The sequence below is a fragment of the Acanthaster planci genome, unplaced genomic scaffold (assembly GCF_054643075.1).
Source record: "Acanthaster planci isolate LZ-2023a unplaced genomic scaffold, COTS_SCS Contig25, whole genome shotgun sequence".
NCBI classification, from domain to species: Eukaryota; Metazoa; Echinodermata; class Asteroidea; order Valvatida; family Acanthasteridae; genus Acanthaster; species Acanthaster planci.
Genome location: NW_028257649.1, coordinates 120971 through 128923, shown reverse-complemented (window position 1 = coordinate 128923; position 7953 = coordinate 120971). Strand labels below are relative to the sequence as shown.

At 42.6% G+C, this 7953-nt stretch overlaps 1 long non-coding RNA gene across 3 annotated transcripts in view; it reads left to right on the top strand.

Annotated features, from left to right (window-relative positions):
• The first annotated feature begins 240 nt into the window (after positions 1–240).
• The window catches only part of LOC110990855 (uncharacterized), a 45824-nt gene continuing 38111 nt past the window's right edge, over positions 241–7953 (top strand). For all 3 annotated transcript variants that reach the window (XR_015423883.1, XR_015423881.1, XR_015423882.1), the window contains exons 1-2: positions 241–437; positions 2074–2244. This is a non-coding gene — a long non-coding RNA (uncharacterized LOC110990855). The remainder of the gene's footprint in view (positions 438–2073; positions 2245–7953) is intronic.

The following is a 7953-nucleotide window of genomic DNA, read 5'->3' as shown; positions in this document are numbered from 1 at the left end:
AGGAGGAGATGGGGGAGGAGCCTCTCCCTATTGCAACGTGCACAATCACAAACTTGACGCGACGTCGACGAGAGCGCGGTTCTCGTACTACTTGACCTCCAAGTCACTGCTCCGTATTGTGTACGTCGTGTGTAGTGACTTGGACCAATGCTCGGACGAGCTTGAAGCTCAAGTAGTCTGATCTTGTTAGCACTACTAGGCCTTTTCCAATTGAGGGCGCTGTACAACGTTCGTCCGGCCCGGCCCGGCCCGGCCCGCGATGATCTTGCTGCGTTCGAAGTTTTGTGAAACTTCACGATTTTCAGCAAAGATTGTATAGCGCTACGCTATACAATCTTTGATTTTCAGCACAAAAAGGACGTCATTGGTGAAGCGTGGGACATCATATGGTACCATTTTCCCACAAAAACAACTCAAAAGATGGTCAACTGATGCAGGTACGTTGAAAACCACTTTTTGTTTTCAGGGCTTGCTCACGTTTTGGCACGGTGTAAGCATGGATTCTACCTCCATGGTGTAAGTAGGCCAATGTAGGCCTATGGTACTTTTCCTAGTCGGTGCAAAAGGCCCATCGTATGGAATTCCATATCTGCCGTCGTCCGTCGCCTTTTGCTTTTTGTTGTGCCCCAATGAGCCGTATCTATGAACGCTGGGGACGCTGTCGAAAACCGAATTTTTCACTTCCGGGGGTTATGTTGTCAAGGATAGGATTAGGAAGGAAAGTTTTTGTGCGACCTCCACTACATCTACATGTACACTGTACATACAGCTGACTAGCCTTGGCACTTGACATCTACCCCAAGGGGGGAACAGGCCTCGTTCGCTAAAAGCTGGATGACTCCATTTGTAGTATTTTGTGCGTGAAGCTTTGGTAAGTATCTCTAAATAGTTTGGTAAGATACAGGCCTAATGCAACAACTTCATGAGACACTTCAATGTTCAGAATATAGCCCAGGCCTACCCTGAGAAAAGTCCTGGATATTGTTGCAGTCCCTCTCTTCTTTGTAAGCTGCACCATGTGCACGGCTGGGCAAGGCTAGGCTTTTTGTTGAAACCATCCTAGGCTTAGGCCTAGTACCACTCCGCAACATAAATTAATACATTTTTGAATTAATTTCATTAGCGTCCCGATTATAGGGCCTACATCGCTCTACTGATGTTATCTTGAAGAGGATGTCATAAAAAATATTTTGATATAAAGTTGGATTCTGTCGGACTCTGCAAAGCAAAGAAAAATCTGTTTGAAGTGGGGATGTTTTGAGATGTGTTTTGTACACGTGTAATGCAAAGCAAACTGTGATTATTTTGTACACAAAAATGAGTGTGGACTTTAACTGAAAGCTTAACATTTATGTTTTTGTAAAATCTTTGTTCTTATTTGTGCCTTATTTCAATGAATCAAATGCAGGCTTTACTTCAAATTTCAAAAAATTTGAAAATGGAACTGCTCGCAAAAAGACTATTTAAGAAAATGAGTTTCCAATAAACAGTGCTCTCACTCATTTAGTCATTCTCCTACCTATAATAAACCTTTTGTTGTTTCGCAATGCATTATGGGTTTGGATGACAAGCAAGCAATACATTTTACGCACAACCCTAAGGGTGAAGTGTACCTGCAAAACAATCTGTTACCATTTTATTTCATACTCCAGTTCAAGTCATCCTCTTCTCACAGTGTTGCATTATAGATTTGGGATGAAGATACATGTATTTACAAACTTTGAAGTATAGCATGGCAGAAAAGACAAATTCAGGGAATCCCTTCAACAATACAATCTGGTCATAGACCATGCCTTGACTGAGATCGTGAATACTATTGCCCAATCAAAATCATGACTTGTAGCTCATTCATCCTGCATTGACTAATCACATTATTTTCAGCCTGGAATGATTTGTGCCCTTAAAAAAAGACAATCAAGGGTGATTTTTCCTCTCACAAATATTTGAAAATTTATTTAATTGTTTAAAAAGTGCAATAAAGAGCATGTTGCTGTTGGCCTTGGGAGAAACTGACTTTTTTCAGATTATAACAACTCAAATTTATAAATCTAGCTTTCATCTCCCTACTTACAGAACGTGCAGAATGTGTAACACAATCAGGGCATCATCCTTAACGGAGGATGATATTCCAGGTGCAAAGTTTGAAACAGACCCTTTGTCAGCAACAGTGCTGCAGCTAAAGAGATGGTTGGCATGCAGAAGAGGCGCTTCAACTTCCGGAGTTAAATCATAACTTGTACAGAGGTAGGTAACATGAGTCTTTTCATAGCAAATATTGTCAATTATTTTTTTGGGGGGGTCTGATTTTTTGTACAGGTAACTGATACTGATATCTAACCATTAATCATGCTAATGGCAAAGAGTGAAATAACCTTTCTGAAATGACTTCTGTGAGGACATAATGAAGAATATAAGAGCCCATTCTAGAGTTTTTATGGGACAGAGCCTTGGTCTTGACACGTTAAGTACATTTATTTCAAAATAGGCTTATTTTAAAAAGGCTTAAGCCTTTTTGTTTCTAGCTTTACTGAGTGTCAGGTTTGCTTTAAGATTCGATGTCATGCTTCCCACTCAAGGAAAAAAGAATAAGGTAGTGCATCTGTGTCATGTACATGTATGCATTGGCCATACCCTTTGCATTGTGGTGTACATGGGCCCAGATGCACTTACTCATAATATAAGCATTCAATATTTAGGCATTTGAATATACATGTACTACCGGTAATTTGCTGTATCACTTCTTTTTGTCTTAAATGAAGTTTGTTTCAAAGAAATACATGTATCTTAAAATTTGTTCAAACCCTTAAACCCTTATATGCTGCTACAGTTTTTGTTGCTGCTTTATGCACATGACCAATTTTTCAGTCTGTTGGTATAAAATGCTAGAAGGTTGTGAAGCTCCCATAATCCAGGCTACTGCAAATATTGTGGCAATACACAAGTCTGGAAGAACATTTTTAATTAACCACTTCCTGCCGGGGACTCCGGAATCGGAAACATATGGTTTATATGCGTGCACTGAGTTGAAATAGTATACCCGATTTCCACTATTAATTATTGTCTTTTTTAGACGTTTGTTCAATAATCGGATCCAGTAGATATTCCTGATTCTGTTCTGAGCCCAGTTAGAAATAAATCATTTCGAGAGTGACCTGCAAGAAATAGTCCAACTGATTTTTTAATTTTTTTTTCTCACTTGGTCACACTACATTAATAATTCTGATACATCTTTTATTCTTTTCGCTGATGAAAGTAACATATTTTATAGTCATGGTGATGTACATGTACTTCGTGACACAGTTAACCACTTCCAGCCGGAGCCATAGGCCTTACATTTGGGGCCGGGGACTCCGAAATCGGAACTTTACTATAAAAAAAAAAGTTGCTGGGCGTTTCTTAAAAAGTTTGGGGCTGTCAGTTAAAAAGTTTAGGCCATCATTGGCCAGTGAATTGTGACTTTTTTATAGCCAGGGTGACCAAACTTATTTTATAGCCGGGGTGACCGAACTTATCAAAGCCTGGAATAAAAGTACGAGCTCCTGAGAGCTGCTGGGCACTGCCAATCAATCCCTGTATTCTTTCAGCGCAGAGCGCTGCAATTAGCGGAAGTAATCCGTGTATTGTTTTGCAGAGCGCATTTGCTCGCGCTGCCAGGCGCTCACAGGGGATTATCGCTGCACTGCAACGAAGACAAAGCGCGGGCTGTGCGGGCTCATTATGCACCTGCGCCCCATGAATGACCCGGCCTGGGCGCTGCTGGCCCTTGCCACGTTGACTGACAGGGTACGGCCCTCGCTGCTTGAGAATAAAAACGACGTGCAGTGTTCATATTGGGTATTGTGTTATTTAGAGCACAGACAACATGGTTGAAGTTATATCCGGAGAGTCCAGTTCTTCCAGCGAAAGCGAGTTTTATCTGAGTTCAGACAAAGTTTCTTCGTCTTTTTCATCACCACCCTCACCTGCTCAAGTACAGAAATTGACAGTGATGTACCCTTGGCGGTATATGCCAAGCGCAAGAGACAGTCCCGTACACAGACCACCGCGTCGACCAGCAGCAGTGCCGCACCGTTCCGGTGGACAGATGAAGACAGTACACGGCTGAAGTACGGCTTCACCGGTAATGGTGGTGCCGTCGATCCCCGCCTGCATCGCAGCTCAACCTGCAGTGAAGCCTTTGAACTGTTTTTTTGACGACGTTCTCTACAACAAGATAGTGCAAGAGAGCAACCGGTATGCCGTGCAGAGGCCCGCTACGACATCGGCGCACATGCGATCATGGACTGATCTGAACACTAGAGAACTGAAGGCCTTTCTGGGCCTTTGCATAATGACGGGCATTGCGAAGCACCCCGCCCTTCATAGCTTCTGGTCCACCAACCCACTACTGAAGATGAGCCTATTCCCGTCCGTCATGCCCCGAGATCGCTTCCTTGCCATCCTGCAGTCCCTGCCAGATGACTGCACCGACTGCCTCTTCAAAGTGTGCCCAGTCGTCGACCATCTTGCTCAGAAGTTTGCCACTGTCTACATTCCTCAACGGAACATTTCCGTCGACGACTCCCTGCTGAAGTTTTACGGGCGTCTCCGCTTCGCTACCTACAACCCCAGAAAGAGGGCCCGCTTCGGCATCAAGATGTACAAGTTGTGCCAGAGCACCGGGAGTGCCGCCGGGTACTGCTACAACTTCAAAATCTACACCGGCCAAAGTAAAGGAGACCTCCCAGCAACTACACAAGTGGTGATGGACCTGGTGAACGACCTAAGTGGTAAGGGCTACAACCTTGCCCTCGACCGGGCCTTCAGCAGTCCCGATTTGTTTCGACGACTTCACAACCAGAAGTTCAACGTCGTCGGCACCGTCATGGGGAACAGAAAAGGGATGCTGAAAGACCTGCAGTCCATCAAGCTGAAGCGGGGCGAAACAGCGTCCCGGTCGGCCGACCTGGGTGTCAGCGGTTCTCTCCTGGCCATGGTGTGGCGAGACAAGCGCAACATCCGTATGCTCTCCACCATGCATACGGCAGACATGCGTGGCACCGGCAAGCAAGACAGGACAGGGCAGGAAAAGCAGAAACCGACCTGTGTCATCGAGTACAACGCCCTGATGGGGGGCGTTGACAAGAACGACCAACTAGCGGCAAATCATCGAGCAACTCGTAAGTCCCTCAAGTGGTACAAGAAGCTCTTCTTCTACCTGCTCGACTTGACGCTGGTGAACAGCTACGCCGTGTACCTGGCCGTTGGTCACCGCCTCTCCTTCCTGGACTACCGCTTGAGTCTTGTCCGTGAGGTGCTGTTCGACGAGCCCTTGCCCGAGTACCGCCCTCAGCACGATACTCCACCATTCACCAACTCCCGCTTTGTCGGCCGACACTTCCCCGTGGACTTTGAGAGGACCAGCTATGGTGACTTCCGCTACCAGCGGTGTGTCCTCTGCGCTTCCCGTGGTCTGCGAAAGAAGACACACTTCGAGTGCGACACGTGCCACCAGCCCCTCTGCGTCGCCCCCTGCTTCAAGGAGTACCATACTGTCCACTAATTGACACTTTGAACATTTATTTTCATGGACATTTTCATTGACATTATATTTTGTGTTTTTCATGTGTGTTTTGACTTGATGCCACACTTATCTAGTGTAAAACAATATGTCATTTACTGGTGATCATAGTTTCAACCTTTGAAAAAAATGACAAAAAAGACAAAGTTTCTGGAAGGTACTGCTTTGAGGATGTTGTATTTTCATCTCTTGAAAAAGTGACACATTTCCTTGTAATGGTTTTACTAGGTGGTCATCTTTTCAACCTTTGAAAAAAAGTGACAAAAAGACAAAGTTTCTGGAAAGTACTGCTCTGAGGATGTTGTATTTTCATCTCTTGAAAAAGTGGCACATGTCCTTGTAATGGTTTTACTACATGTATGTCATGTTTTCAACCTTTGAAAAAAATGACAAAAAAGACAAAGTTTCTGGAAAGTACTTTTTATTCCTTGCACCAGTGTTTGATTTTTATTTGATTAGAAAGAGTGGAAATTTATTTTACTACTTTTATGAGTTCAACTACTTCAATGAGAAAAGAAAACACAAGAGAAATGACAAGAAGAAAATAAGAGAAAAAGAAGTTCTCTCCAAATATTTGTCTGTGTGTGTATTTCTATGTGTACTTTATTTTATTGGTTTCTAAATTTTACTTGAAATGGTTTGGGAAATAAAGTTTGGGAAGGGAAATATCTTACACTATGGGAGGGCAAATGAACAAGTTGGGAGATAAGATACATGTATGAGAGTGGTTTGGGGGGGATATAAGTTTGGTAGATGGGAAAATATATAACAGAAAAAAAAAACAATAGCTTCAAAAAATAGCGAAAGTTACACGCAGCAGCGCCACGAAAAAGACACACTTTTAGACCCCTTTTTACAGCATGAATTCATTTGTCGGTCATTGCCCGCACTCACTGAACAGTTGACAAAGCCCAGTGCACGTGCACAGCTTCCCATTCACTCAAGCCCAGTGCACGTGCACAGCTTCCCATTCATTCACCGCATATTACACGCTGAGGTCTTGACCGTCAATCGCTCCGCATAGCAACATGGCAGCATAGCAACGCACTGGGCCAGGGCCCGGAGCAAATGAGCCCTTATGTAACGCACACAATGGGGGCTCTATACAGAGCGGGCGGTGTGGCCTCAAAACCGAAGGGTCAATAGAGGTTGCTTGTGAGGGCTAGACTCGCCACCGGACACCCATTTTATGGGGTTTAGGCGTTCAGAAAAAAAGATATGAATTTTTGAAGATTTTTGAAAAACGAAAATATGAAAAAACCGCCCGGCAGCGCATGTAACGGTTAAAAAAAGCACCCGGCAGCAAGTGGTTAAAGTCGATGGTGGACGAAACGAGTACAAAACAAAGGGAATTTGGGGGAAAAGAAGTTGGAAGAAAAAAAAAACACAACAGAAGTAATGCCTTTCTCGCAACTTCCGAAAAAGCCAATAAAATATGCAAACAATAATGTAGGCTGTAACACTGTTATAAATAACTTAATTCAGTTAAATAATTATTTAATAATTTATAGTTATATTTACCCTTAAACATGCAGGAACTGGCAATTTTTTCAATGAATTGTCAATTGAGCTCTACAGCTTTGGCCCCTCATGTTTTACAGTAGCTTTAGAAAATGCAGTCCGGGCATGTGACCTTTTAAATGCAAGACATTGTCTTGTAAAAAAATTGTGGATTCCATCATTTTAGTAAACTGTGTTCACACTGATTTATGTACATTTCCTAAAATAGCTGTAGAAATATGACTGATGTCTTTATTCCAAATTAAACGGTCATCTATACATACATGTACATGTACCGGTACATGTATAGTCCCAAGAATTTTGTTGTGTCAATTTTGGTTATCTCTCTATCCTCTATAGATTCCAGTAGGCAGGTGGGGCTTTTTTTATTGCTAAACAACATATAATTAGTCTTGTTTATATCGAGTGTTTTATTTATTCCCTTTAATCCAATCAGATACCTTTCTCATCTCATGATTAATACCTTAGCAACTTTGGATCTTCATCAAACTTACACCAATGAAGGACCCTTGTGTATAGATGGTCCTAGAACAAAGACATTATGATGACATCTTCAAGTGATTTGTTATTGACTCTTTAATATTTATTTCAGCCCATTGATTTTGTACACATTTTTGAGGCACCATTTTCCTAATCGAAGTTACACCAAGCACGGACCTTAAGGCAAAGATAATACTACGATAATTACATCATGATGACATCACCAAGTGATTTATTATTAAATTTTGAATATTTAAATGTTACGTTAATGTTTTAAAAATCCATATACTGGTAAAAATCAACCGTGGCCTCCCGCCAAATTCTGTTTGTGGCAAGTGCCAGAGTAAAAATGGGTCTTCAATCTCATGTGGGTCAAATCATGTGACCTTTTC